Source organism: Procambarus clarkii, chromosome 37 (assembly GCF_040958095.1).
Source record: "Procambarus clarkii isolate CNS0578487 chromosome 37, FALCON_Pclarkii_2.0, whole genome shotgun sequence".
Classification (NCBI taxonomy): domain Eukaryota; kingdom Metazoa; phylum Arthropoda; class Malacostraca; order Decapoda; family Cambaridae; genus Procambarus; species Procambarus clarkii.
This window is the reverse complement of record NC_091186.1, coordinates 39,185,990-39,200,576: the sequence shown is the minus strand read 5'-3', so window position 1 is coordinate 39,200,576 and position 14,587 is coordinate 39,185,990.

The window sequence follows — 14,587 nt, the reverse complement described above, 5'->3', positions numbered from 1 at the left end:
GAACACAGCACAAGCGTAAACCTATCTTTCATAGGCTTGTGTCCAGGCAAGGATTTTTCCTCCTTGGTAATGTATGTCCTCTTAGGCATTCTTTTCCAAAACAGTCCTGTTTCGTCACAATTAAACACTTGTTGCGGTAGGTATCCCTCAGCCTGTGCAAACTCTTTAAATTCGTCAATAAATCGTCCAGCGGCTGGTTTGTCTGAGCTGGCTGCCTCCCCATGCCTTGTAACACTATGGATACCACTTCTCTTTCTAAATTTTTCAAACCAGCCCCTGCTTGCCTTAAACTCTTTCTTATCTGCATCACTCGTTGCAGGGGTCTTCTTTAGAAGGTCTTCGTGCAACACCCTGGCTTTCTCAGAAATAATGGCCTCCGAAACACTATCACCCCTCAACTCCTTGTCGTGTATCCAAATTAATAACAACTTTTCCACTTCTTCAAGTATTTGTGGTCTTTGTGTCGTTAATGTTCTTACTCCTTTTGCCACATTAGCACTCATAATCTTATTTTTCTTCTTAAGTATAGTGCATATTGTTGATGTCGCTTTGTTGTACTGCCTACAAAGATCAACAACACGTGTACCGTTCTCATGCTTTCGAATGATCTCTTGTTTCTCTTCTATTGTCATCCTCACATGAGCTTTCTGGCCTTTATCCTTACCACTGGCTTTCTTGGGACTCATGGTGAGATATATAATAACAAATTGTATAGACAAATCACCAAAAATCCAACAAAACACTGAAAATTCACGACAAGAATTGATGTGGGGGTAGTCACTGCGCGCGAGACAATGGTGAACTGAGGGGCAGCGGGGCAGAGGGGCGACGATCGCCGAACGACCACGCGCTAGGTCGGCTGTACGCGTATCAACAAACTCGCGTTCAAACTCGCCTCCCGAAGTAACCATCGCCTTCCGAGACAAATTTTTGGAGTAAATACACCTCGCCTTCCGAAAATCTCGCATACAGGGACAATCGCATTCCGAGGTACCACTGTACTCTCACTGCTAAATAATAGCAGTATCATATATATTATGGTATTTGTAGGCGATGCTGTGGTCACAAGCTGAACAGCGGTGCTGTGAGCTCGTGCTGCGTGCGCCAGCCTTGGTGGCTTGCTCAATACTGACGCTCTCACACCCAAGAATGTTGGCCTGGATTTTTTTTCTAGGTGGCATCTGGCAACTATCGGTCGTGGCTGTACTATAGGTGCCCCTATCCCAGGCGGGGAGTTTAAATTATAGCGCTAGACACGAAATCATATGTAAATGATGTGCGCGGTTTCGGTTTTGTCACTGATATCATTTATATATGATATGCGCGGTTTGAGGGTTAATTAAATAAAAAAAAAATAAAACGAAAAAATAATAGAACTGCTGAAACAATGTGAAAAATGACAAATGCCATAAAGGTTCGTTCAGTGTTTGTCAGGTAGGCTGCTCCGTTATTGAGACATAAGTGACAAATACAAAACAAATGGAACACATTTGAAACAATGAAAGATCGTCATAATGGAGCAGCCTACCCGACAAACACTGAACGAACCTTTTGCTATAACGAATATGAAAGACTAGGGTTGCTGGCTGGGTTAGTACTGTGTGAGCAACCATTTGTGGCACATGTGCCTTAGGCTCCCAAACACCTGTCCGACATGGTGTTGAAAGATTGCGCTCAGTCGGTGAAATTCAGACCCTATTGTTTGAAGAACATAAGGGTCATAATATTGGTGAATCTATGCGCAATAAGGACTTTACACAACGGTTAGATGCAAGTGATACAGCACCTATGAGGATGATACAGCAAGTGTATCCAGTTGTAGCTCTGAGCCCCACCCTTGCCATCTCCAATTTATATAGATGATACATAGAAGAATCGTTTTCTGCATTCAATGATGATGCATCTGATACAAGTAGCATAGATGAACAGTGTTAGCGGCTTCCATGGTAGTGTTTTCCATAGATATTTTCAAGAATACTGTACCTGAATCTCTTCCTGACTGACGGACACTCTTTGAGGCTAGCTGAATTTCTTCCTGTGTGTGACCTTACAAAGCGATCTTTTCAAGACTACCTTACAAATTGAGCTTTTTCTATAATCGTTTCCATACTACCTTATGCTTTACAAGCTTGGCTACATACCACCTACAAGTACCAAAGCCAAGGGTGTATGTGAGTGCGTTATTTGCAAGCACACAGAACGATGAAACAGGAAGCGAAAATCTATCTGTAGCTGGTGCAAGGAGAGCAAAGTCGTGCTGTTTACCATGGACTACTTCGTTGATTATTACACACCTCCAAAGTACTGAGTGTGTAATACAGTGTGTTACTGTGTAAATAGTGTGTGAAACTGTACATATTGTAATTTTAGTGAATTTTTACCATGTAATATTGTGACAATAAACATTTATTGTGGACACCTTACTGACACATGTATCACAGTGCTGTGGAAAATTATGAACATTCTACTGTATACATATTGTAAAGGTCACAAATATGCATCATATACGATAAAAGAAACAAATAAATCCGCATTTGAAATACATAGATAAAATATTTGAAAATATATTTGTGGCAACACGCGGTGCTTGAATGGCCTGCGCGACCGTGTCTGGGAGCTTCACACATGGGTGACCAGCCCCTGATGACGTCATAGCCCACCTTGTCCACGTCCTCACACCCAAAGTAAGTGGAATTTGGTAATTATTTTTACATAGACATGTTCAGGGAAGGTAATTTATCATTTTACATAGAAAAATGATTTTTTGGGAACATTTGATGTCATGCACTCTGGGGGAATTTCACAATAAACACAGTGCATCAGAGCAGTTAAATGGGGACATTTGTTTTGTATGACGTCCGTTTCACATGACGAACACGGAACGGATTAAATTCGTTATGCGAGGTACCACTGTACTAGAGAACAGACTGAACAAAAACCACTTAAATATTTCTGGGGACTTTAACATTAACCTCAATGAGCCTGATAGTTTCCTGCTGCTAGTTTCCTCAACTATATGAATTCCTGCTTCCTCATACCTTTAATCACTAGACGTACTAGAATCACTGATAGTACTGCCACGGCTCTTGATGACATCTGGACTAACATAACCTCTCCACTTACTTCAGGGATAATCACTGATAGAACCACAGACCATTACTCCACATTTCTACTAACCAACGTTAAGAAACCACCTCTAGATACAAGGAAGATAAGCTTTAGGCTGCACAGTGAAACTTCTATAGGCAAATTTATAGCTGCTGCTGCTAATATCAACTGGGAGTCCGAATTACGTAACATAAGGGACATCAACCTAGCAGTACAATCATTTCTTCAAAAAACTCTCAGCCTCTATAACACCCACTGTCCTATGCTAACGAAACAAGTAACAACTAAAAGGCTAAACAATCCATGGCTTACAAAGGGGATACTTAAATCTATTAATAAGAAACATGACCTTGAGAAGAAGTATAGGTTAGGAATCAACTCCAAGGAATTTTCAAAGAATTACTCATCTGTGCTATCTGAAATAATTAGGACATCCAAAATTAAATACTACAAAAATAAATTCACCCAAGTAAAGGGCAACATTAGGAAAACATGGAGCACAATTTCACAAATATTGGGATCCAAAAAGATTTTAAATAAAAATCCAATACTCCTGTCCAAAAACGATGGTTTGCTTTCAGCCTCTGATACTGCTATTGAATTCAATAGGTTCTTCTCATCCATTGGGTCATCGTTGCTAATGATATTCCATCCTCCCATACTAATGTTCAGGACAACCTTACAGGTAATTATCCACAGTCTCTGTACCTTACGCCTGCTAATTCCTCTGATATTAATGAGATAATCCTTTCCCTTAAAACAAAGTCTAGTGCCCTTGCAGAGATATCAACTCTAATTTACAAAAAAGCCTCCAGATTTTTAGCTCCTGCCATTGCATTGCTCTACAACAAGTCACTTGAACTCCAAACCTTTCCAGATATTCTTAAATAAACGAGAGTAACCCCAGTCCATAAATGTGGTGATCTCACTGATGTCAACAACTTCAGACCTATATCAATTCTGCCTAACTTGTCAAAAATATTTGAAAAACTTATCTACAAGCAGCTTTACTCCTATCTAGCCAAACACAATATACTTGCTCTTGTCAATATGGCTTCAAACAAAAAAAAAACACTAATGATTCACTTATTAGTATGATTAACTTGTACATGCAGCTCTTGATAAAAATGAGTTCCCTGTTGGGTTATTTGTTGACCTACGTAAGGCTTTTGACACTGTCAGCCACCATAACCTTCTTACATTTCATCATTATGGAGTCAGAGGTCACTCCCTCCAATATCTTCAGTCGTACCTTTCTGACGGGCTCCAGTATGTTTTTGTGAATAATTCATTTTCTCCCACCCTACCAATCAACATTGGCGTTCCTCAGGGCAGCATACTTGGCCCTCTCTTGTTTCTCATATACATTAATGACCTTCCAAATACCTCTCAACACCTCAAAGCAATTCTATTTGCTGACGACATAACCTTCATTTTCTCCAGGCCTGACCCTCTTACACTAAATGTCACAGTGAATACTGAACTAAATAAAGTCCACCTTTGGCTAACTGCCAACAAACAACTCACTCTTAACATTGACAAAACTTTCCATATTTTGTTTGGCAATAAATCCTCAAATCAAATTAATCTCAGGATGAACAATATCCAAATTTGTAACAAAGTTGATGGTAAATTCCTTGGTGTTCTCATCGATAACAAGCTGAATTTCCAGGGACATATTCTAAATATATAAAAAAAAGTTTCTAAAGCTGTTGGCATTCTTTCTAAGTTCAGATATTATGTACCCCGCCCTACCCTGGTGACGCTTTATTACTCTCTCATCTATCCTTATCTCAAATATGGTATTTGTGCTTGGGGTTCTACTACCCAAAATCATTTACGTTTGCTAATTATTCAACACAAAACTGCTATTAGAACAATATCAAACTCTGGTCCCAGACAGCACTTGGTACCCCTACTCAAATCTTTGAATATGTTAGATATTAAGTCACTGCACATCCTCTCATGTGAACTCTATATATATATTTTAAACACTGAACTGCAATGTCATTCCTGACCTTAGAAGCTTCCTAGAAGGTTGTAACAGAACTCATGGTAATCACACCAGAAACAAATACCTATTTGATATTCCAAGAGTGCGACTAAACCAAACTAGAAATGCTCCACAAATCAAGGGACCTAGAATGTGGAATGACCTCCCCAATCATGTTAAAGGCTGTACCTCTCTCAACCAGTTTAAGAGTAAAATTAAGTAATACCTAATTAACTCCATGTAACCTATCTTGCCCCCTAAATGTCATCCCATGTCTTGCTATTTTTAAATAATGCTGTTTGTTCACCAACTTGTACAATTGCTGATTTCTGCCATGTTCCCACCCTTTTTTATTTTTTATTCCTTTTTTCAACACAATTTATACCTAATCCCAATTACTATTAAGTTTTCGTCTTAAGTGTTTTTTCCCCATACCTTGCCCAAAATGCTATGCGTATTAGTGGCTTTAGGTATTGTATGTACTAGCTCTATATTTTTTTTTTTGAGATATATACAAGAGTTGTTACATTCTTGTACAGCCACTAGTACGCGTAGCATTTCGGGCAGGTCCCTGGAATACGATCCCCTGCCGCGAAGAATCGTTTTTTCATCCAAGTACACATTTTACTGTTGCGTTAAACAGAGGCTACAGTTAAGGAATTGAGCCAAGTAAATCCTCCCCTGCCAGGATACGAACCCATGACATTGCGCTCGCGGAACGCCAGGCGAGTGTCTTACCACTACACCACGGAGACTGTGATATATATAAATCCAACATTATGTTTGTAAATCAAGTATGTATGTATGTATGTACTTTTCCTGAATAAAGAATTTAATTTAATTTAATTTATTTAAAAGCAATTCTGAAGTTAGAAAGTGTAGCATTGGCTCCTCACACAATGTTCTTTATTTGGTCCTCAGGTGATAGTTTTCTATCTAGAACCACTCCTAGATCTCTTTCTTTATCCGAATTCTTTAAAGATTTCTCACATTTCATATAGGTTTCTAGATATGAAGTTAAAAAAATGCTAAAGGAGCTAGGTAAGAACAAAGCATTTGGCCCAGATGGAGTTTCATCATGGGTCCTGAGAAAATGTGCACCTGAGCTCAGCATTCCACTTCAACAGATTTTTCAGGCATCCCCGTGAACAGGAGTCATAGCAGATGTGTGGAAAAAGGCTTACATAGAAGAAATGTTTGCACTACAAGGTTGATATTCACTATGCTACCTATTTCAGACTCCCAGTTGATATTAGAGGCAGCAGCACTCTACAACAGTGACTACAGGGAAGATCCCATCAAATATAGACCTGTATCATTGACAAGTGTAATAGTCAAAATATTGGAAAAAAATAATTAAAACTAAATGGGTAGAACCCCTAGAAAAAAAACTATATAATAACAGACAGACAGTATGGTTTTGGATCTGGAAAATCCTGTGTAACAAATTTACTCAATTTCTAGGATCCAGCCACAGAGATTTTACAGGAATGAGATTGTTGGGTATTTTTATTTTGACTCTCCTAATTATTTTGGACAGCATTGATGAGTATCTCCTTGAAACTTCTTTGGGGGTGACCCCTAACCTATATTTCTTCTCATAGTCATGTTTTTTATTAACCGATTTAGGTATACCCTTAGTAAGCCATGGATTGTTGAACCTTTTAGTTGTGACTTGTTTAATTAGCATTGGACAATGGGTATTATAGATGCCACCACAAACAATATGGTGGAAGTGCTGATAATCAAAATAGGGATCTTAAAGTAGTTATTGTCCTTGTATATAAGTCACCGGAGGCAAATCATCAGCAGTTTAACCCTCAAACCGCGCATATCATATATAAATGATATCAGTGACAAAACCGAAACCGCGCACATCATTTATATATGATTTCGTGTCTAGCACTATAATTTAAACGCCCCGCCTGGGATAGGGGCAGCTGTAGTACAGCTACGACCGATAGTTGCCAGATGCCACCTAGAAAAAAAATCCAGGCCAATATTCTTGGGTGTTACAGCGTCAGTATTGAGCAAGCCACCAAGGCTGGTGCACGCAGCATGAACTCACAGCACCGCTGTTCAGCTTGTGACCACAGCATTGCCTACAAATACCATAATATAAATGATACTGCTATTATTTAGCAGTGATATTATTACTGAAGCCCCCCTGACTGTGATAAAACTGACCAGGATTCTGATAATAGCAGGATTGTAGTGATATTTTGCGCTGTGCGCCATGGAGGGAGGAGTAAGGCTGTGGAGGGAGGGTCGTGGCGTCATTTTCTGACTGTGTGTGGCCACCATTTATTGACTGCACTCACCATACCAGCTTAGTGGTTCGCTATGGTGAACACAAATGTAGATACTTATATATAACGTGTGTATAGTGTGAGATAACAGCGAGAGTAGGAGGTTGGGAGCCGCCATTTTGGTGAGGGAGGAGCGTCGTCTGCACGACTTGGCATGTTGTTTACTGGTGGCCACTATGGTCTTTGGGCACCATACCAGCTTATTTGTACAAGTATGGTGAATAAAACAGGTAGATACTTATATATAATCTGTGTATATAGCGTAATAACACCACAAACAATATTGTTGGAGGACAAATATTAGTGCGTCTGGCCTTGAGGGCTGCTGCCGATCAGCTGACTGTGTGAGTAGCTATGTCTTTGTGCCTTTACTCACCATACAAGCTTAGATGTACTGTTATGGTAACAAAACATGTAAATACGTATATATAGTGTCTGTGTATAGTGAATAAATACAGAAACAGTATTGTGGGAAGTGAATGAGGGTGAGTGAAGTGGTGTTGAGGGAGGGAGTAGCAGTGAGTGGCTCGCCGGTGTTTGGCGGTCACTCCTCGTTGTTTTTTGACTCACAAGACCAACTTAGTTTGTTATGGTGTATAAAACTTGCAGATACTTATATATAACCTGTGTATATAATGGAACAATGGCAAAACTATTTGTTTATTGTTTTATGAACATAATAATTGAATCACTAATATGCACACCATAATTTTGAGTACAGCGATGGTTCACACATTTTATAATATAAATATACCACAATTCACTGTATGGAATATTATTACTGCAAAAAAACTAAGAAAAAATCAATCAGAGACATTGAAATAATTAGGTAATAATTGTGGCAATTGCTGTCTGACAGCTCGGGCGGAGTAGACCTCGTCTGGAGAAAGGCTCTGCCAACGCCCCCTTTTTTGCCACACTTCCCTACCCTATTGCGGCTAAAATATGCCACCTCCGATTTTTTTTTTGTTTTCCGTGATCAGGGAACAAAAATGAACACCTCTATAAGACAAAAGAATTTTTTGGATTTTTTTTTTGTTGCGCCTGTGGGTGTGAATTTCATTTGGGCCCCTAACGGTTTGAGGGTTAAAGACCAACTAATGAAAATAGAACACTGCTTAGAAAACCTCACAAATCCAACCCCAAACATCGTCCTGCTTGGGGACTTCAACCTACGGCACCTGAAATGGAAGACCTTAGCTAATACAGTTTTATCAGAGAGAATTCCTGGAAGTAGCCTAAATGAACAGTCACATGCAAATGACCTGCTACAAATGTGCGACAGGTTTTCCTTAAATCAGCAAATAGTAGAACCAATTAGGAAGGAGAACATGCTGGACCTCATTTTCAATAATAGTGATGAATTGATCAGGAATATAATGATTACAAATACCTGTTACTCAGATCACAACTTAATTGAAGTTCTGAAAAGCATGAGGAATAGACCTTCTAAACCAGTCTCCATTCCCAGTGGAGGAGATTTCAGCAAATTCAACTTCAATAATAAACAGATAAACTGGGAGAAAATAAACCAAGACTTCACAGAAATAAGCTGGGAAGAACAGCTAGAAAATGTAAACCTGAACCAGTGCCTGAAAAAATAAGCTCAGTAGAACTAGCTCAAACTTCATATACCAAAGAAAAAGAAGAAGAGATGCAGATTGGAACAGAAACGTCGTCCCTCTATAGGAAAAGAAAACGAATTATTGAACAACTTGAGAGTTCACCCTCTCTCAAGAACGGCGAAGAAGGTTGGGTAGAGAAATAGAAACAATTGAACTAAAGCTACAAGAATCATACAAAACCCAGGAGAGGCAAAGAGAGCAAAAGGCCATCAGTGAAATAGAGAGAAATCCAAAATATTTTTTCTCCAATGCAAAATCAAGATAAAAAACCACATCTTGTATCGGGCCCCTGTGAAAGGAATATGAAACTTTCACAAACGACAACAAAGAAATGAGTGAAATACTGAGGAATCAGTATGCGAGCCACTAAACACACTAAAGATTGATAACCCAAAGGAATTTTTCATGGATATGATACCAACATCAAATCATATATCAGATGTCACCCTATCCCCACTGGATTTTTAAGAAGTCATAGACAGTATACCAATGCACTCTGCACCAGACCCTGGTTCTTGGGACTCTATACTCATCAACAACTGTAAAAAAACCACTATCGCAGGCCCTTCACATAATTTGGAGACAAAGCCTAGATTCTGGCCTTATCCCTGACATACTAAAAACATCCAGAGATAGCACTACTCCATAAAGAAAGAAATATGGCAGAGGCAAAAAATTGCAGACCGATAGCACTAACATCACACATCATAAAAATCTTTGAGAGAGTGCTAAGAAGTAAGATCACAAAACACATGGAATCCCAGCATCTCCATAACCACAGAAAACATGGTTTCACAACAGGGTGCTCTTTGCCTATCACAGTTGCTGGACCACTATGACATGACATGACGACATGGAAGACAGACAGATCGCTAATGTAATTTATACAGATATCGCAAAAGTCTTCGACAAATGTGATCATGGTGTTATTGCACATAAAATGCATTCAAAAGAAATTACCGGAAAAATAGGCAGATGTATCTACGATTTCCTGACAAATAGAACCCAACGTATAATACTCGACAAAATAAAATCCGGTCCATCAACCGTGAAGAGCTCACGGTTGGATGGACCGTGAGCTCTTTACGGTCCAGTACCCGTGAGTACTTCACGGGTACTGAGCAAGCACAGTACCCGTGAAGAGGGTACTATGCTTGCTCCAGTACTTTTTCTCATCCTCATATTGGATATCGACAAGGACACAATCCATAGTACCGTATCATCCTTTTGCAGATGACACTAGGATTTTTATGAGAGTAGACAACAATAGAACAAAAAAGCAATGTTAAGGATTTGGGTGTACTCATGTTGGAAGACCTTACCTTTAGAGAACACTATAAAGTAGCCGTCACAACTGCAAGAAAAATGATAGGTTGGATAAAAAGAGCCTTTCACACTAGAGGTGCTATACCAATGATAATACTCTTCAAGATGCTAGTGCTCTCTAGAGTGGAATACTGTTGCACAATGACAGCCCCTTTCAAAGCTGGAGAAATTGCTGACCTAGAGAGCTTGCAGAGATCCTTTACTGATATAATCCACTCAGTAAAACATCTAAACTATTGGGACCGACTAAAATGCAAAAATCTGTATTCTCTTGAGCACAAGCAGGAAAGATACATAGTACTGTAAATGGCTCCTAGAACTGAAGGACAAGAGCTATGAGGAGTGGTTAGAAGCAATAAATATGCCAAAACTGAAAGAAGAAAAAGAGACGATATGATCACTACATACAAAATAGTAATGGGAATCGATAAAATTAATAGGGAAAAAATTCCTGTGACTGGTACTTCAAGAACAAGAGGTCATAGATATAAACTAAACAAAGGTGCCAAAGAAAATAAATTTTTTTAGAAGTGACTAAGAAAATTTACTTTCACAAACAAACAAGTGTGGTAGACGGTTGGAACAAGTTAGGCGAGAAGGTAGTGGAGGCCAAAAGCGTTGGTAATTTCAAGCATTATATGACAAAGAGCACTCTTTGTGCATCATGCGCATATCTCTCATCCTGTAACCACACTTAGGTAATTACATAATTTATAGGTTGTGTGGGATCTATGTTCTCCTATTCCACATAACATAACATGGCATTTATTTCATTAAATTCCATTTGCCAAGTGATGTTCATACACTTATTTTGTCTGGGTCTTCTTGAAGGGCATGACAATCATCTAAGTTTCTTATCTTCCCTATTATCTTAGCATCATCAGCAAACATGTTCATATAATTCTGTATTCCATCTGGTAGATCGCTTATGTAGACAATGAACATGACTGGTGTGTAAGCGTTGTGGTGACGGTGGTCACTTGGCCTAGCAGTGTAAGTTATTTGTCACTCCTAATTACCAAGTCTGCATGGTAGGGGTGGCAGACAGTGGTTATGTATAGTGGGTTTGGGGCAGCCCATAAAAGTACAATTACAGTTAAAGAGCACAATACATACTGCCTTGGTGGACACCGATGCTTCTACGTCCATCCTTACTCGGAGTGTGTTAGGATCAGATGTCAGGTTGATACCTAACAACAGTAGATTGACAGCGGTTGGTGACAATACTTTGCATGTGCTAGGAGAGACAACTGTGGATTTTCAATAAGAAGATAAATGGTTCTAACATAGTTTTGTGGTGATACAAAATATAGGGCTGAAGCATACTAACATTATCATGGGGATTTATTTCTTCAGTAAAAATTCATGCACCATATCTTTCAGTGAGAGGGATATGTTAATCTGTCAGAAATATTAGCTCTGCTTTGGGATATGTTTGTCTGTCAGAAATATTAATCATGCACCTAGATGTTTTCTGTCAGAAATATTAGCTCTGTAATGTAGGGACCTGTGTGAAGTGTTTAACTCATTACATTAAACTCTTGAATTTATGATTTCTGCCAGTACAATAGTCAGTTCTGCACATGCGAAGCCCAGTGACTTAGAAAGGAAAATTATTATTATTAATAATTATATATCCTTCCCAAAGCAATGGAATAGTATAGGAAACACTTATTTAAGACATTCACTGGTTGAAAATATATATAGAAACAGCAGTGTTAAATGTTGAAAACTGTTTGGAACTCTATAAGACATACAAATGACCAATTTTGGGATAGGAGTTTTGTGTGAAACATTATTGGAACCAAGGGAGTGCACACAGAGTGGAGAGCGGCAGCAAGTTGTCCATTCAGGTGGAGACTACTCCAGTGTCCAGTAGACGTCAGTGCGACGCTCGGATAGTCTTCTGCAGTAACGATAAGTGCATTAACTGCACCAGTGCTTTTTTCTTTGTTAGTTTAGGAATACGAATTTTTGGAATGTGTGTTTGTTGAACCCTGTGTGTCTTGTGTTATTTTGGACTCATTCACCCACTTTAAGTAGTATTGTAACACGTAGTTTAAACTCCATCAACCTTGGTCCCTGTTAGTAAAGTGATTAAGTGTAAAGACCTTATATTGTAAAAATCCATGCTACATTACCAAGAAAGTGTATAGTAAAATAACGACTAAGCCCAGATTTGTGTGGGACCAATACTCAATCCATCCACCATGTTTATGTTTGGTGGAGAGTATCACTCAATCTCAACAATCCTGTAACGTAATCGTGTATTCCTATAGTTAATAAGTGTAAAATAATCCGGAGTTGTTCAATAAAACCCACGTGTAAAGATTTAACTCACAGTGCACTTAATGTCCAGCTTAGACTAAGAATACTTGATCCTTCCCCCATTATTCTATATGATGCATATGTTTTCTTCCATTATTCATAAGAAAGTAAGGACAGGTTTTGGTAGTCTGTACTCTCGGGTACGGCTTCCAAGCAGCTATGCTGCTGCAATATGTTACCAAAAAATATTATCCCATACTCTGGGATATGTTTATAAAAAATATTGACCCTGCTGTGAATATGTTAATCTGTCAGTGATATTAACTCTGCTCTAGAATAGCTAATACAAAGAATGTATATAAATATTATGCAATTTGTATTAGTAAATAAAATACCATAATATTACTTCTCTGGGTGGAGCCCCGTCGACTCCTCGGAGCTATCCAGGCTGAATGGGTATGTGTAACTTTCTGGCATCAGTCAATGTGCTTGAAGTTCTTGCCTACCAGGGACCACGAGCCAGAACCTGGCTCAGAGAGGCACGAGGAGCATTGACCTATAGAACCCCCCCCCCCTGTGGTTGGGAGCATTCTATGTCTGCCATCGACAGGGTCTGGCACCCAGAAAGGTAGGCCCCCAAAAGCAAACCCCTATTCTGGTGAAACTATTGCTACCGCAAGCTGAACAAGTGGACAGAACTCCCCAAACAAAAATTAGCAAACGAGCATGATGTCATCCTGTTGCTGCGCCGCTGTCTGCGCAACCCCCCTCCCCCCAACTCCTTGGGAGGGGGAAGTGGGATCCCCAGACCCTCGTGCCGGCAATCCAACCTTCAGTTCTTGGCTGATGCAATTCTGGGAAAGTCTTGTGCCTCTGGCTCCAAATTTTTTGTCTCAGTTCTGTGTCTTGTGACGTAGGCTGTCTCTCCAGGTGGTGTGTGAGCCAGGAGTAATATTCCAAGGTAGTCGGGCTGCATGCACCTAGAGCTACCTTTCTTAGGTGCTCGGTAAATCCTGCTCTTGGGGCCACCTTCCACAAGTCATCTTGGGATCTGCCTCCGCTGTGCCTTTTACTGCTCGGTACTTGCCCAGTCCTTGGGGTCTGCTGAGGTTTTCTAGCCCTTGTGTGTCCCAGGATACGAGGTAGTTTTCATCACTGGTAGGGGCATGGGGTAATGCACAGCTAGTTTTCACTAAATTATAGTGGCCGGCTTTGTTCTGCCTAGGTACGTTGTTCTCTTGTGGGGGTTTTCTTCTGTTTTTGTTTTCTGTCTGGTGGAGGGGGGGGGGCAGTCAGCCTTCGTGGTTACCCCTTAGCTGTTGTAGGGGTATACAGTATATATATTCTAATCTGTGTTTTGGTGGTATTCCCCGCTAGGCCCCCATGAGTGGACACATCCCGGAGGTTCAACTTTTAGCAGTTTGTTTGGTAGACTTGGGCGCCGGTTTACAGTACCCTGCCTGGGCTTCACTTAGTGTGTTAACCCTTAAGTTGCGCAACACATCCATATAATGGGTTAAGTGACTTGCTATAAATTGCACATCTCATCATATGATGTATTGGAGTACTACACAAGACTTAAATGGCCCGCGGATTCACGGGTTCACCTCACCTTCATCAGGGCTCTTGTAAACAGGCGCCATTTTTTTTAAATCATGGGCCAAATTCCCGGGTGTGAGGGGCCTCAGTATTGAGTGAGCCACCAAGCCTGATGCACGCAGCATGAGCTCACAGCACTGCTGTTCAGCTTGTGACCACAGCATCGCCTAAAAATGCCATAATATACATGTTCATGCTATTATTTAGCAATGATATTATTACAGAAGACCCCTGACTGTGATAAAAATGACCAGGATTCTGATAATGGCAGGATTGTTGTGATAATTAGCGCTGTAGTGGGAGGAGTAATCTTGGTGGGGAGGGAGGTAGCATTGTCTGCTGACTCTGTGTGACCACCT